Source organism: Alexandromys fortis, unplaced genomic scaffold (assembly GCF_014885135.2).
Source record: "Alexandromys fortis isolate MF-2015 unplaced genomic scaffold, M_Fortis_MF-2015_v1.1 scaffold_84, whole genome shotgun sequence".
In the NCBI taxonomy this organism is placed as follows: Eukaryota; Metazoa; Chordata; class Mammalia; order Rodentia; family Cricetidae; genus Alexandromys; species Alexandromys fortis.
In genome coordinates, this window is record NW_026068017.1 from 7,969,004 (window position 1) to 7,986,329 (window position 17,326).

Genomic DNA, 17,326 nt, shown 5'->3' on the forward strand with positions numbered 1-17,326 from the left:
ATTGGTTCCCGAGAAGCGCTACAGCTCGTGGCCCGGGTCCTGCGCCTCCCCCAGCTAGGGCCCCCGAGCGGGTGGTTCCGACAACTAGACGTCCCCGCCGGGGCCGCCTTTCTAACCCACGGAGCGGCCGCAGCCTTCCGCCCATTTTCTGGCCGTCCTGCGCTGGGCCACAGCTGTCACCTCGTGACTAAACCTCATGTCCAAATACTGGCGTTCAGTCGAGTCACTGACATACTGGACAGCGAAGGTGTAAAGAGGTGTCCTCTCCCTGTCCCGTGGTTAGAAGGGTTGACGTTTCTGAAGAAACACGGCGGGGGCGAGGGGAGCTTGGCACGTTCACACGCCTGAAAAACTGAGCAGTGGGAAAGAGACTCGGCGTGTTCTTAAGAGCCTGTGGCGCTGAAAGGATCGTAGTTAGTGAGAAAACATTTCACAGTGCTGGTCAAAGCAGTCATTAACCCAGATGTCAAGAGACATAAGCGGTTGACAGGTTGCCAGCCAGAACGAGGCGGAAGTGTCTATCTATCACAGTTCCTGAGGAGAGCTTGGCTGACTCATGAGACATTTAGGGGGACCCTCCCAGCGGGTTGTTTTTTATTCCGAGAAACTTCTCTTCCAAGATCAGGTGGTTTGGTCGGGACCTTGATAAGGTTCCGGTTAAACGCGTTGGGCTTTAGTTGAACAGCGTTCAAGGAAGATCAGAGTAACTCGGAGCTTTGAATTGCGCAATACACCTATGAAAATGTGACGGGAGCCGAGGCTTTTCCCACGGGAAACATTTTGTTCTGAAATTCAGCGAGCTAAGAGAGGCGACCTTGGAGTCCACAAACCTCAAGCTGACAGTTCTAGTAAGGATGTCCTTTTGGCGATTTGATTTTGTTTTATTAGGCTGGCAATTGGGACGAGGCATGGCATTTCCTGAACAGAATAAACAACCAAAACACGTTTTAAAAATAGAAAGACGTCTAACTTAGCTGAGGAAATAATAGAAAAGTGCCATCTATTCTCATTTACTTCATAAATATTTACCAGCTGCCTCGCCTGTGCCCCATACAATTCCATTAGCTAGGGAAATACAGCAGTGAGCTAACTTCACACCCAATGCTCTGGCACTGGCAAGACTATTTTATGAAGAAAGCTGAACAATAACTAAACAGTAAATAAATACACGGGTAATAAGAATGTTGGTTAATGAAGTGGAGAAAATTGATTAGGTAAGACGGATGGTATCAGAGTTGGATTGCACTGTATGTTGGATGATTAGGGGAGGACTAACAGATAAAACAACCTTGAATTCAGACCCGAAGTTAAGGAGCACGTCTTGTGTGCAGGGCAAGATTTTCCAGGCATAGGAAATAACAAACGTCTAAGCCCCCAGGGACAATGAGTGAAAATAAAGAGATATGAGGTCTGAGCCCTGGACCACACCAACAAATAGTTCCTACTAATAAGCATTTACCGAGGGAGAAGGGGAGTGCAACTAGGTGATTTCTAGCCTGAATTTCTAGCACGCAGGAAATCTGGCTTCCCTGGGACAGGATAGAATACTGACTCTATTGGCTCCTGCATTGAGCAGACTGGGGAGACGTGATGAAAGGAAAGATCCTTCTCCTGGAATGGGTGAGTTCAAGGACAGTCTGGGCTATGTGGAGTCTGTCTAAAAAAAAAAACCAAAACAATATTTTTGTTTGTTATAAACCTCTTGAGACAGACAAGATGACATTTATTGAATTCAATGTTTGTGGATTATATTACCTGATTGAATGAAACCCTAGAAAATGCATATCTGACTTTAAAAGTTTCCTGCTTAGTATATGCCAGTTTAAAGATGGGAGCTATAATATGGATAAACATGGCAGAACTACATTTCTACATTGTTGTTGTAGTACAGGCTAGTCTTGAACTCACTTCTGACCCTCCTGCCTATACCTCCAAGTGCTAGGATTACAGGCATGTTCTGCCACACCCAGTTTTTTGCAGTACTGAAGCTGGAAGGCAGAATATAAATGAATTAATTAAATTTATTTATTTATGTATTGTGCGTATCTGTGCCAAGGTCTTTGTGAGTCCCTTCTCTCCTTCCGTCGTGTAGATTCCAGAATCAAACTCAGGCATTGTTACCCAGTGAGTTGCCAGCTGGGAGCCTAGGACTTAGTACAAGACTTAGCCAAGCACTCTACCAACGGAGCTATATCCCCTGAAGTACATTCATAATCAAGTCCTTTGCACATACAGTAGAATCAATGGCAATGCTAACTGAATAAAGATATGATCAAGAAGCCAGCAAAATACATATGTAATGCATATGTGTACATACAGATTGTGGAGTTGTTATCATACAGATAATCTATGTGAAGTATATGTAAAGGTTATATGTGTGCATATTCTAGTGCGTATGTATAGGTGTATAGCTCTGGAACATGAAAAAACCTTTTTCAGCAGTTTGTAGTCAAGCAGCACTCTATCAGGTACTTTATGAGATGTTATTAAAACTAATGGAAAATGTTTGGCAGCCTCTATTTGGGTCCTAATAGGCAAGAATTAACATATAAAATATTCCATATGAAACATTTTAGTGCTTTTCATTGTGAGACTGTTGGTTAAATTATGAAAAAAATGAAAACTGCATGATGATTAGCTTGCAGGAGCTACATACTCACATGAGAGTCTATGAAAATTAATAGTCACAGATGATATTAAAAATAAATATGTCACCAATAATGTAATTTATCCATTTGGGGTTTTGTGAGGTGGGTTTGGCTTCTTACTTTGGCAATGGTTAAAACTATGAAAAATAAAGTAAACTTAGAAGGAGACCTTAAAAAGTCTCCATAGCCCAGAATAGTAAAATAGTATTTGCTCAAATTCAGTGTCTATTATATTTTTAAAATATTCTTTTTCACTTCTACCTCTTTCCCACCTTTTTTTTCTGCATCTTTCATTGTATATGTAAGCACAGGAAACAAGATAATGACTAGTTTAGCTTCAAAATATTTTAACTGACTCAAAGTGCTTGAAGAAAAAGTACCGAGTTCCATTCTAATTCCATTCTGGCCATGCAGCATACGGTGGGAGCAGGTTAAAACCACATTATTTATACCTCTCACCAAATTGGAATCTCTTGGAGGCAGAGCCTGCAATTAGATCTTTTAAACAAACATTTTAATGCAATTCTGTGGTCACTGATCTGGGGAACAACACCGCAATTCATGATTTTTAAAGACCCATCCATGGGAGCTAGAGAAATGGCTCAGTGGTCAAAAACACATACTGTTCTTGCAGAATACCAGAGTTCATATCCTAGCACCAATATTGGGTGGCTCCCAAGGGCGTGTAACTCCAGCTCCAGGGGATCTGATACTTTGGTGCTCTGAGGACACCCTCAAAGTCATGTGCAAACACAAATGCACACACATGTACAACACATACACGGAAAAGCTATTATTTTAATCTTCAAAAGACAGATATGGCTATTCATAGCGTTGGTGCGTTTTCAGGTAATGCAATAAATAACCAAGGTAATCAACTTACAAAAGAAAGAAATATTTGGTTTATAGTTTGGTTGGTTGTAGTCCATTGAGGTTTGCCCTTGTAGTTTTGGAGCCTGTAGCAAGTTAGCACAGCTGACAGAAGTGTGTGGAGAAAAAAACCACTACTTATGGCAGGGAAACGAAAGGAAGGTGTGGCCAGGGTCCACTCTTCTATTCACAATCACTCCCCTGGGGGATTGGATAAGTGACTCAGTGGTTAAGAGAACTCTCTGCTCTTCCAGAGGACTGATGTTCAATTCCCAACAACCATATGGTAGTTCACAAAGAATACCTAACTCTAGTTCCTGAGCATCCACTGCCTCTTCTGACCCCTGGGGACACCAGGCATGCACGTTGTGCATAGACATTCATGCAGACAAAACACTGAAACGCATACATCTAAAACAATATTTTAACCGAAATCATGCCCCCAGTGATTCAAAGATCCTCCACCACTTCTTTTGTCCCTCTAAGTAGAATTTTGCCCATCTAGCCTGGAACTCATCATCTACCCAAGCCCCACCACCAAGTCCTACCCACGTAATGTGTAATACTCAGCTAGCTCGATGTGTGGTTCAGTGCTCTCATCTGTAACATGAGAGCTCACCATCCGTCTTCCTCTCGGGATTATTGCAAGAAGCACACGAGAAAAATGGATGTAAAATTCTGAGAACAAACTGTACCTGGTTCACTGTAAAGTCCAGTGGTAATTCATAGAATGCCTTTATGGCATCTGTCTTAGGGAGAAGATAAGGATAAACAGAATGTTATCATATTATCTTAGATCATGATCATAAGAACTAGAACTGAGCATAAATATTGTTTTGCCACACTTTTTTGCCATGGTGTTTTAACATGATACCACAAGGTGCGATTCATAATGACTGTAAATACTGTAAAATTCTCAGGTAGGCGATTTAGGTTCTGCGCATGGCAGCATGTCCTGTACTACTGAATAAAGGCCTCCAGGTTGAAACCCAACAGAAAGGTGACTGTTGCCTCAATGCAGTGTCTATGCCTAGCTGGCGGCTAACAGGTTTCTATGACAAGCTCCTATTCACTTACAATATGTTATTTCTGTCTCGTTAGGGTCCTAGAACATCTGAGATTACCATTTTGTTGTTATCGTTTGTAGGGACTTTCAGAGGGGTTGGGCTTTGAGGGTTTGGGTTGTTTGTTGGAACAGGGCTGCGCTCCCTAGTCTGGCTGGCCTGAAATTCTCCAAGTCCTCCTGACTCAGCATTCACAGTCCCAGGGATTAAATAATTGTTCTCATGATTGTCAAATCCTGGTCTCCCCTCTAAGAAAGGGTTTAGGGCTCTAGCCCCATATGTCCTCTCCAAACCAAAAAAAGCAGAGAGGCTTTGTCTGTGTAGCCCCAACTGTCCTGGAACTCACTTTGTAGATCATGATGGATTTGAACTCAGAGATCTGCCTGCCTCTGCCTCAAAGCTTCACTCTAAAGATGTTTATATCTGTTGTTGCTGTTCACCTTTTTTTCTTTTTTTTTAAATTTTTATTTATTTATTTAACTTTTGGTTTTTCGAGACAAGGTTCCTCTGTAGCTTTTGATGCTGTCCTGGAATAGCTCTTGTAGGAGGCCAGATTGGCCTCGAACTCACAGAGATGCACCTGCCTCTGCCTCCCGAGTGCTGGGATTAAAGGTGTGCGCCACTGCTGCCCAGCTCGTTGTTGACCTTTTAAGCTTCAGCTCCTGTTAATGGAAGGGCAGCCTTCACTCAGCCCGGTGAAGCTGGTGAACTCTATAGAGTCCTACTTGTTTTCTTTCCGTGGCAGTGCTCTTGTTAGCCTTGTTGCCTGTGGATAGAAGCAGAGCCTCCAGCTCTGCCTGCACCAGTGCTGCGCTGTACTCTTAGCTTCACCCAAGCCTTGTGTGTAGTTATTTATCTCACTGACTAACCTAGAATCCTTTAAAGTTCACTCTAATTGTCTTTAAACTGTTTGCTTCGCTTTAAGGTCCCTAACTCCTTGTTGTACCTACAGATCTGCCAACTTCAAATAGCCAGCCCTTGCCCTGCTGGGATGTCAACCTCGCCTTGATAACCAGGACTCTGAAAAATCCCTTAGCAGAGCGCGGTGGGAGGTCCCATCTGTTCCTGTTGCTTGTACTGGGGATGGTGGATGTCTGCCCAGACTGAGATTCTGTCTGCCTTTGGTTTTTCAGACTGAACTTATCTCCTTCCAACAGAAGCCTCCAGGAGCACGTGACAGTTCCCGAAGGTCACCTGGATCAATGGAGAAGCAAGTTTTTCTTCCCCTGGAGAGGTGACAAGATGGAGTTATCTGTCACAGCTCATTAGCACACAGGTCTGAATACTGGGGAACACATGGAGAGAAAAAGATCGGGATTAACAGATTCCAGCGTCCTTTTCTTTAAACTACTATTTCTCAGAATGTAGTGTGTCGGGGAAAGGAGAGAAAATGAAAAGTTAATCCGCGAAAGGGCTCTGTTTTAGAAAGGCTTTGAAACAGATGCTTCAGGGAGTTTGGGGTTGCTCATGGAAAAACACGTGTAATCAAAGGTATCACATACCAATATTGGAAGATGATAGTTATCAACAGCCAGGAAGGAATGAATGCTTTAATGCTTACATGGGTTTAAGCTAAAGAAATGGGTCAGCAACTAAGAACACTTGTTTTTGTTGGAGACAAGTTCAGTTCCCAACACTCACGTTTGGTAGCTCACAACCTCTTGTAACCCCCAGCTCCAGGAAAGTCATTGCCCTATTTTGGCCTCCTTGGTACTGCATGCATATGGCATGCATACAGAGAAGAGGGCATACACATATATGCCAATGAATGGTTTTAAAGAATTTATCCTTATATGATGTATATGAGTATTTACATGAATATCTGTGTACCACATGTGTGCAGTGCCTACAGAGGCAAAAAGAGGTCATCGTATTCCCTGGAACTAGAGTTACAGACTGTTATGAGCCACCATGTGAGTGCTCGGAATAAAACCAGGATCCCCTGGAAGAGCAGTAAGCGCTCTTAACCACTGAGACATCTCTCCACATCCCCTTCAACTATACCTGAGAATGCCACTGCCCACTCTTTAGAGAAGAAAGAGTTCATTGGGGTTTACATGTTGAGAAGGTGAGTCCAGGACCACCATGGGGGCAGCATGGCAGCAGGCAGGCATGGGGCTGGAGCAGTAGCTGATAGCTTACATCTTGAGACAACAACCACCAGACAGAGAGAGAGAGAGAGAGGGAGAGAGAGAGAGAGAGACAGGCCTAGGCTTTTGAAACCTTTATGTGCAACCCAGTGACACACCTCCTCCAACAAGACCACTCTTCCTAATCCTTCCCAAACAGTTACATCAAAGAAGGGCCAAGTATTTATTTATGAGTCCATGAATACAACTGACTGGGAGAGGTGGACAGATACTCAAGGGAGGGTTCCATGACCCTCCTCACCCTCTCCTATGAGGAAGGTAAATAAACAGTAGGCCAAGCTCTGATCATCTTTTGTGACCAAATACAGCAGAAGTCTTGACGATGACGGCAGTTTGACTCAGTCCATTATACCTTACCCCAATTTAATGTTTGAGATATGAATTAAAGTTTAGTTGTTTGCAGATGGCGGTCTCTTATTTGAAAACACATCTTGAATCATACTGTATTGTTAAGTATTTGAGTTTATTTCTGGCTTTGCTAATTAGTTATGTAACTCTTTATACTCATGTGCTAAGGGTCAGAACTAAGACCCCAGACTTGCTAGAGGAGCATTCTACCACTCTCAACCCTTGAAGTACATTTTCCCTGTTACATCTGGTGAATGACACTTTATCAGGCTACCTTAATCGGCGAGAACAAAATTGACCATGTTGCCATTTCTATATAACCTGGATGAAATCACTTTTCACATTTAATATGACTTGTAATTGAGTCTCTCCTCTTTAATAATTTCATCTTGTGTGTGTCTGTGTGTAAGAAAGAGTGTCTGTATGTGTGAGTGTCTATGAATGTCTGAGTATGTTTGTGTGTGTGCCTGTGCACAGGTGTGCACTGCTGCTTACATGGGCTAACCTCAGTGTGGACATCAGAGCAGAGCGCAGGAGCCAGGCTCCTCCTTCCACCGTGGGTTCTGGGGCTCAGACTCAGGCCATCAGGCTGTCACAGCAAGCATTTTTACCCAGAGTCACCTCAGCAGCCCACAGTTACCCCTTTCTATAAGTTAGCCTTATTTTTTAGGAGAAAAAAAAAGATTCTTTTTTTTTTTTTTGTCCAAGTCTGAAAAAACCTGGGCTGATTGTAAAGTTTATATGGAAAGATTAGTCAAAGCAGAAATCTGAAGGATGAAAAATTAAGTATCTCTATTCTCTAGGTAGTAAAATGAACCAAGATGGCCTCAAACTTACTACATAGAGGGTGTATGAGGGTGAACTTGAACTTCTGATCCTGCTTCTACCTGCCTAATGCTGAGATTTCAAATGCGTTTGTCATCATACATGGTGCTGGGAATTGAACCCAGGGATTTGTGCATGTTAGGCAAGCACTCCACCAGCTGAGCTATGCGATACCAAATTTGGACAGCCCCAGTCCAAATCTCAACTCTTTACAACAACCTTTACCTACTGGAATTCAAAGACGGTGTTGACATTAAAATGTGCTATGCAAACTGCAGGAGGGGACCTGTTTCTTTTCCTATTTTTCTTCCAACGCAGAGACTTGAACTTAGGGCCACGCACTTGCTAGGTAAGCACTCGTTCTTTGAGCAATAGTCCCAGGTCAGTCTTTTCGGCTATGAGCTAACCATCAAAATAGAGTAAGAAAAGGTAAGAATTTTGAATAGGAGTTGAGTTTAGTTAAATGAGCTGTCTTTGGAATTCTAGGGCTTGTATCTGAGATACCTCATATGCCAAAAAAGTAAAGAGAAGCTGGATGTGGTGGTGTGTACCTAATGATCCCAGTGTCTGAGATGCTGAGGCAGGAAGATTTCCAAAAGCTCCGGATCAGCCCAGGTTACGTAGAATGACCATGTCGTGAAAAAAAACCACAGACACGACAATAGCAAAAGAGGCCTGGCAGTTGGAAGGTATTGGTGTCACTGTTTGTTCCCTGGGAGATGTGGACAAATGTCTGCTCACTACGATAGGAAACAGACAACAGATTAAAGCAAAGAAGCCAGCCAAGTCCAATTGGTGAACCATTGGGTTTATCAGGATTACTTACAGGAGTGTAGGTGAGGGGTTAATTACCATAACAGAAATTTCTTAAAGACTGTTACATCACCAAAGCCCACAGCAGTGTGGATGGCAGCCCACAAAGGCTGGAAACCTAGAGTGCACTGAAATCTGCAAATGGCTCAATGGGTCAGAAGGTGTCTTTCTTTTTTTAGGTCGTTCTGATGGTCTGGAACTGTAATCCCCTGGGCTTGTATATGCTTGAAAGGGAAGGGCCCAGTGATCTGGTCAATTTCACCGACTTCCTGAAGCTTTTGTGTTGTAAATTCCTCGATTTTAAGGAGTTTCTTTGCAGAATGGAATGCTTTGCCCACCTTTAGAGCATCTTGAGGATAAACGAGCTTCCCTTCAAGATGGAATGTTTTATCTTGGAGGGAGGAAAATGCTACCCAACAGGAGGCAGAGGCAGGTGGACTACTGAGAGTTCAAAGCCAGACTGGTCTATGTACCAAGTTCCAGGCCAGGCATGGCTATATAGTGAAGCCTTGTCTGAAAAAGGTGGTAGTGGGTGGCGGGGTCAAAAAAGGCAAACATTTCTCTATTTTATTTACTTATTTATTTTGGTGTTTCAAGACAGGGTTTCTCTGTGTAGCTTTGGAGCCTGTCCTAGTACTTATTCTGTAGACCAGGCTGGCCTCGAACTCACAGAGATCCACCTGTGTCTGCCTCCCTAGTGCTGGGATTAAAGGCATGTGCCACCACTGCCCGGCTATTTGTCTATTTTATAATCAAAATAATACAATAAATCATTGTTTTAATGTGCACTGCTACAATTACACATGAGAGTTGTAATCACAGGTTATAAATAATGAAATATAAGTAAGTCATTCATGTTTTATTCATTTTTATTGCATTGCGTTAGCATATTGGCTTGTGTGCTCTTTAGGTATTAAAATAATTAAACATTTTTCTATGAATTATGTATCCTACACAAGCAAGAATATAAAGCATTCTTGGTAGCTGTGCATGGTGGTGCATGCACACTTGTAGCCTCAGCCAGCACACAGTGGCTGAGGCAGAAAACTGGGAGTCCGAGGTCATCTTGGCTTTCAGTGAATATTGAGAAAAACCCAAGCCAATCAAAAACAGAAATTCTTTAAAACTAATTCAGTTTTTTTCCTCTTGTGACATCTCTCTTCCTCATGAATATTATTGTGTTATGTATGACTTTATTTTCTTGTTACTCCCAAAAGTGGGGCAATTCCACTCCTTCCCACCTTCCAAAACTAGTTACATGGACAGTAATAATGGTTAATCTATGCTGATGATGAAGTGCTTGGTTTTTTTCAATCACTAGCAGATTTTAATTTCTGGTATCTCATTAGTACACAACCCAACTTTTGGCATGTACCTCTTGCAAAGAGGATGACTTTCTTTAGCTCTGATTGGTTGAATCTGTTGTGATCTGATTCACTCAGAAGTGACTGATAATGGCCTTGGAGTTCATGGCAGTCCCTTTGGAACACACAATGGTGCATGTTTCCTTAGTAGTTCTTATATAGTCTTTATATAATCTTATGTATTAAAATGCAACACCTGTTAATGTTCATCTCATAGGTTAATAAAGGCAAAATGCTCCCCAAACATGATACCCACTAGGGAGTCTACAGTCAAAAAGACTGTTAACAATCTGTATGGATGTGGCGAAATCGTACCTTCGGTTATTCTAAGAAGACAAATGACTCAACCACCCTGGGAAGGAGTCTGGTAGTCCTTAAGTGGGTACAGAACCTAGACACAGGAGTTTAAGCAGAAACCATGGGAGGATGCGGTCTTGTTCCTGCTGGTTTGCTCCGTTTGTCTTCTCATACCTCCCAGGACCACCTGTCCAGGCACGACACAGCCTACACTGGGCTCTTCCACATCAATCATCCATCAAGAAGATCCCTCACAGACCGGTCAACAGGCCAATCTGATGGAGGCATTTGGTCAGTTGAGGTTTCCTCTTCCCAGACAAACTTTAGCCTGTGTCAAGTGACAATACAGAAGGCATGGCTGGTAGTCACTGCGCGGAGGGTGACTGTAAAAGGGATAGAAGTCTTTCGAGAGTGAGGAAAACATTCTAAACTTGCTTCTTGTGATGGCGGCCGACTTCTGCCACTGTATGTAGTCACCAAATTGTGCGGCTCTACTGGGTAAACTCTGTGGTATATGGACTATAGTTTACATCTCTGGCCAAGAAGACAGAACAAGCCAGGTGCACCTGCACTTTCCTTCTTGTTGTGACCAAATCCCTGAGAAGCAACTTAAAGGAAAAAGGGTTTGACTTAAAGTGTGAGGATACAGTCAGTCCCTCGTGATGGGAAGAGCGCACAGCCATGCAGGAGCGTGAGTCAGCCGCTCCCATGGACTCTGCAGTCAGGAGCAGAGAGAGATGAATGCTAGTGTGCAGTTCGTTTCTCCCCTTTTTATTCAGGCCATAACCCCAGCCCGTGAGATAGTGCCACCCACATTTTTAGAGTGAGATTTCTCACCTCTATTAACCCAACCTGGAAAGTCTCACTTCTCTCTGAGGTCCATCTCCTATGTGATTCTAGCATCTGTCTAGTTGACAGCCAATATTGGCCTTCTCAGCAGGCAAGAGGACACGTGCCTATAATCCAAGCATGTGGAAGACTGGGACTGCTGGAAAGATCACTAGTTATTTCTATAAAACTAGCCTGTGCTTTATGGCAAACTGCCTGAAGTCAGAAGAAACAAGGTAAAACAATGCTATTAAATTTACATCATATATTGTTACCTAATTCCAAACAAACAAACAACCACCCCACCAGAAAACACCATCAGGCGCCATCCATTCCTAAACAATGACTAAATTCTATAGTCATGAACTTCACTTGGGTTTAAATTACATTGTGTCTTTTGTAATTTTATTGACAGCATAATTTAGCAACATATTTAATTTTAGAATGATTTTAGTGGCCTTGTGTGTTGTAGGAGGCCACTTTCTTTCCCGGCTGCCCAGACCATGAAATAATCACTTAGAAACTGTATCAATCAAATCACTGCTTGGTCTATTAGCTCTAGCTTCTTATTGGCTCTTTCATCTTCTTTACATCTTAATTTAACTCATTTCTATGAATTTGTGTATTGCCACATGGCTGTGGCTTACCAGCAAGGTTCTGGCTGGCAGCTTGTATCTTCACTCTGCCTACTCTTTCTATCTATATCTCTCCCAGCTTGGCTATATTCTGTTAAGTCATTGGCTGAAAGCAGATTCTTTATTCATTAACCAATAAAAGCAACACATATACAGAAGGACTTCCCACACCACTTGTGATTTGAATTTGGTGACATTATGAAAAATTTCAGATCTGTTATTTAAAAATTCAGCCATTTGATTTGGTGTGCTGGTCCTCTGGATTTGTCACGAAGGTTTTATAAAGCTTGTTTCAGCAGGGGTCTACTTATCTTTCCATCCCCGTGTTCTGCAACCCAACCGTTTTTCAAAGTCTACTGTAGAGTATCAGGTAGTACGTGGCCTCTTCAAATACTTCAATATATAATTAACTAGAGTTCGACATTTATTAGGCTTTTTTTGGATGTGAAATATATACACAAAAGTACATGAATCTTAAGTAGACATTTATAGCTTTTTTAGTCATGTGTGTATACATGTGTAACAAAATTTCAAGAAACAGAATCGTGCCACCATCCCTGGATGGTCCCTCTTACCCTCTCTTTTCATCTCCAAGCTCCCTGCTCCCAGAGCACATGATGCTCACTTCTCTCCCTCTTCCCCTCTCCTTTGCCCTCAGACCCCCCCCCCTGCCCTCATTATGGCTCACTCTGTAGCCCAGGCTGGCCTTGAATTTGGGATTTCCCTGCCCCAGCTTCCCAACGCTGGGATTACAGTTATATGCAGCCATGCTTGAGTTTCATTTTACTTGACTCTTCTTGTCTCCCCCTTTTCTTTCCTTCCTCACTCCCTCGCTTCCCTTCTCCGCTCATTTCTTTCTTTCTTTCTTTCTTTCTTTCTTTTTTTTTTTTTAATACAGTCTCACCCTCCCCTTCCTTCTTTTTGAGACAGTTTCTCCCGATTTAGCCTAGGCTGGCTGGAAATTCTCAATCTTTCTACTTTAACTTTCTGGGATACAGACATGCACCACAGCACCCCCCCCCCCCCCCCCCCCCCCCCCCCCCCCGCTTCTTTTGTGAAGTGAAGTTAGAGAAAAAGAACACAGGTACTGAGTGCTGGGTGTGGATGTGGTTCTGGGAGAATAAAACCCCATCCTTTCTAGTGTATTTCTATTTTCTCAGACCATGGCCAGGGCTGTCAATATTACTTTTCCCTTGGTGGTAATGACTTTGAGTTTTAATGCTTCCATTCTTATTGATCCGGATAAAGCCGTGACAAACATTTGCCTGCAGTTCTACATAGATGCATGATTATTGGCGGTCAAAATTAGTAACATCACCTGAATGGCCACCTGACTCTGGTTGAAACTCTGGCTTTTCAGGTGGTAGGATGAGTCCAAGCTCCTCTCATGCCCCGTGTTTCCAGTTGACAAGCTGCTCAAAAGGTATCCAGAAACCACACAGTTCTCTGTGCCATTGGATGGCTTGGTCCTAAGTCCTTGATGATGTTGAGTGGAAAGGAGACAGGTGTTTTGGAAGCCATCTGTGGAGCCTTTACAGGAAATATCTGACGACCCTGTTAGCCACATCAGGGGTGTCTGATTACTTTCCCAGAGGTCGAAGTTGGGGTACTAAGATGAAATCCATCTGTAAATTACTTTTGTTTTTTTTAAATATTTATTTATTTAATATACAATATTCTGTCTGTGTGTATGTCTGCAGGCCAGAAGAGGGCACCAGACCTCATTACAGATGGTTGTGAGCCACCATGTGGTTGCTGGGAATTGAACTCAGGACCTTTGGAAGAGCAGGCAATGCTCTTAACCACTGAGCCATCTCTCCAGCCCCACACTTTCTTTTTTTTAAATATTTATTTATTTAATATACAATATTCTGTCTGTGTGTATGTCTGCAGGCCAGAAGAGGACACCAGACCTCATTACAGATGGTTGTGAGCCACCATGTGGTTGCCAGGAATTGAACTCAGGACCTTTGGAAGAGCAGACAATGCTCTTAACCACTGAGCCATCTCTCCAGCCCCTACTTTTTTTTTTTTTTTTTTTTTTTTTTTTTTTTTTTTTTTGAGACAGGGTTTCTCTGTGGCTTTGGAGCCTGTCCTGGAACTAGCTCTTGTAGACCAGGCTGGCCTCAAACTCACAGAGATCTGCCTGCCTCTTCCTCCCGAGTACTGGGATTAAAGGCGTGTGCCACCACAGCCTGGCTGAAAATATATTCTTTTTTGATTTAAAAGTTCTAGATTTATTTTCTTTTATGCATATGAGTGTTTTGTCTGCATGCACGTACATGTAGCATGTGCATGCTTTGGTGTACGCAGAGGTCAGAAGAGGATGCCAGAGTCTGTTGTGGATGGTTGTGAGCCACCATGCTGTGCTGTGCTGAGAATCAAGTCCAGGTAGTCTGTAAAACAAATGCTCTTAAGAGCTAAGTTATAACTCTACCCCCGAACATTGAGTTGTTAATCTAACCACTGAGACAGGAATCAGAGAGGAGCAGTTAGCTAGATTTTCCAGCCAAATTTCCCTAACCACTGGCTAGGCAAACATGGCTTTTTCTCTGCAGCTTCTCCCAGGAAAGTGGCTGTAGTTTGATACAGGTTGCTTAATTGATTGTCTTCCCCTCTCCCCTCAAATTATGCCAGCTACTCATATTACTACCCCAAATTCTAAGCTCCTTTGGAGCTTTTTTTTTTTTTCCAAGACAGGGTTTCTCTCTTTGTCAGAAAACAAAACAAAACTTGCTTTGTAGACCAGGCTGGCTTCAAACTCACAGAGATCTGCCTCCCTCTGCCTCCCGAGTGCTGGGATCAAAGGCATGTGCCAACACTGTCCGGCTGAGAAATTCATTTTTAAAAGCCATGTACAGTGTTTACTGTGGCTGCCATAATGAAGTACCACAGGCAGGTAGCTTAAACAACAGTAATTTGTTTGCTCAGAGCTCTGAGATCAAGGTGTGGGCAATAATGGTTTCTCTTCTTGGCTTGTCGGTCGCCATCTTCTAGTTTCCTCAGGAGGATCTTACCTGTGTGTTCACACACCACCTTATGATAAGATAAGCACACTGGGCAAATGGGTTAGGGCGTACTTTAAAGAGTGTTCTACCATACCTCTTTAAAGACCCTGTCATCTTCAGACACAGTCCCTGTCACAGTTCTGGGAGCTTAGGACTTCTGTAGGGTAAAATGGTCAGCCAAAGTAACTGACGCTGACCCTGAAAACCAGAGTCAGTGAAAGGAACACTTTGGCCTTGAAACCAGAACCAAAGAAACACACCCTGACCCTGAAACAATAGCCAAAGAAACACTTTGGCCCTGACACCAGAGCCAACCATGCCCCTGACCAACTGAACATAAGACCAACCAGTCCCTGAGCAGGAAAACTAGCCAATCTGAGCTTGTTCAAGTTCAAGGGGATCAAAAATCTGACCAATTACCTTCCTGAAAATCTTCTCCCTGGAAAAACTTCACCCTTAAGAAGCCATGTATAAACCCCTCTCCCTGTTCAGTTGGCAGCTGTTCTTCTCCACGCTGGTAGAGGCGGCCACTCTCCTGGAATCCTTCTTCCCAAATAAATCTCTTTCTTGGAAGAGTTTTGGGTAAAGATCTTGGTTGGCGAGAAGAGTCTCTGCTGGGAAGTACCCTTGGGAGCAAAGCAGAGCAGAAGAAATGGATTCTTCTGCGGGGAAGCTCCCTGGAGGTGGGAGGTTGGGATCAGAAGTATCAACTTTTTGCAGGAGCCAGAGCCGATTGCTACAAGTCTGTAGGGATTTCCTCTTATGCAGAGTGAAGCAGCAGAAGAAGTAACATCTTAAACTGGGGTTGAGAAGAAATAGATACCTCTGCTGTGAAACCTCCTTGGCCGGAGGGTGTGGGGGTGTTGCGGAACAGAGCTCAGCTGTAAAGGTTTTCTCTTGGAGAGGAACAGGATTGCTACATCCTGCAGGGGGACCATCCCCCACCAGACTCCAGCTTCAGGTATAGCCTGGCTTCCCAACAATCAGGATACCTTTCCCTCAAGAGCTGTAACACTTGCAACTTCAACAAATGAATTTTGAGGAATCTCCCTATACAACAAACGGAATACAGAAACACACAAGAAAAATAGGAACATGACAACAAGCAAGAACCAGGTATATAACTACATTAGTTTTAAGAAATCAAAGTCTTTTCTTGTGTAGACTTAATGAGACGTTCTTGTTCTCAGTCCTTATCCGTTTATAATACCAACAGCAATGCAAGTTTTATCAGCTTTATCTCAATCAAGCCCAACATTAGACAAATAGCTTGGCTGGGTTCATATCTCTCTTCAGTTGCCTTGCCATCATGAACTTCCTGGGTTGAATGTTTTCCCCAGGTTTCTTTGTTACTTGTTTTTCTCATTCATATTCGTTTAACTACATTGGGTCACTGTTTTCCATAGATCAAAATTCTTTTGTACAACCTTTATACCCTCTAAGGCAATATTGGAAGGGGTGGTATGTACATCTTCCATTTCTCATCCAAACTCTGGTAATGCCTTTAAGAGATTGGAATAGTTACATATATCTTAAGGTCTTACTAAATAACTATGTACGTGTTAGGAAGGGGGGCACTTTACAAAAGCATTTTCATTAGACTGTGAACGTATTGATTCTCCACACCAAAGAGTCGGAATGGGAATGGGGAAATTAAATCCCTCCCAACTATTTCTTGGCATCACTCCAGACCCCAAAGAACTGGAACTGAGGACGAGGATGACACTAACACACCACAGCGCACTGCACAGCGACGTTAGAGCTGCCTGGGAACCACTCCTGGTGAAGCAAATGCCATGCCACACTGCAGTTAGAGTCTGGCAATGATAAGCTATCTGGGACATTGCTACCAAATTATGGGGCCCTTGATGCCTTTTCCTTGTATGTTGACATATCCAAGTGAAAAGAAATACACTATATTGAGTTTTTTTTTGTTTTGTTTTGCTTTTGCATCCATCCATGTTTTCTAATATGGCAAGTTGATTTGGGAAGAATTTCATCTTATATTTTTAATTTTTTAAAAAAAATTTTTTTTAGACAAGGTCCTGGAGCCAATATATAGACCAGGTTAATTTCAAACTCACAGAGATCTGCCTCTAAGTACTGGAATTAAAAACATGCATGGCCACGGTCAATTTCAACGATTTTTGGATCTTTTCCTGGAACTAAAAAATAGCTTCCAGCAAAGAAAGCCGCCTTTTAACCCGCGCTTGAAAAGGAGGTACGTTTGAGAGCCATCACAGTTCCTCCTTTGGTTGTTTGCTGTTCTCTTCCCACAAAGAATAAGTAAATAGACAAAATATTTTACATGCATTCTGGGCTGAAAAGCCTAAACCGGAATTTTTCCTTTTTCTTTCAAAGACCCCTGCCAACTGCCAGCAGTGCAGAGAGCATTGGTCTGAGACCATAGCTACAGCAGACTCTTTTGGAAGCCATGAATCAGAGACTGGACAGGAAGCCTGACCTCTGAGATTTC

General features: G+C 42.8%; 1 long non-coding RNA gene across 3 annotated transcripts; it reads left to right on the forward strand.

Annotated features, from left to right (window-relative positions):
- Positions 1-30: 30 nt before the first annotated feature.
- Positions 31-13,860, forward strand: LOC126514038 (uncharacterized). Of its 3 annotated transcripts, none has more exons than XR_007595494.1 (4): positions 31-848; positions 1,509-1,620; positions 5,716-5,858; positions 13,736-13,860. It is a non-coding gene; the product is annotated as an uncharacterized lncRNA (long non-coding RNA). The 3 variants fall into 3 exon arrangements; XR_007595492.1 differs by having other exon boundaries at positions 1,577-1,620; XR_007595493.1 differs by lacking the exon at positions 1,509-1,620.
- Positions 13,861-17,326: the final 3,466 nt, after the last annotated feature.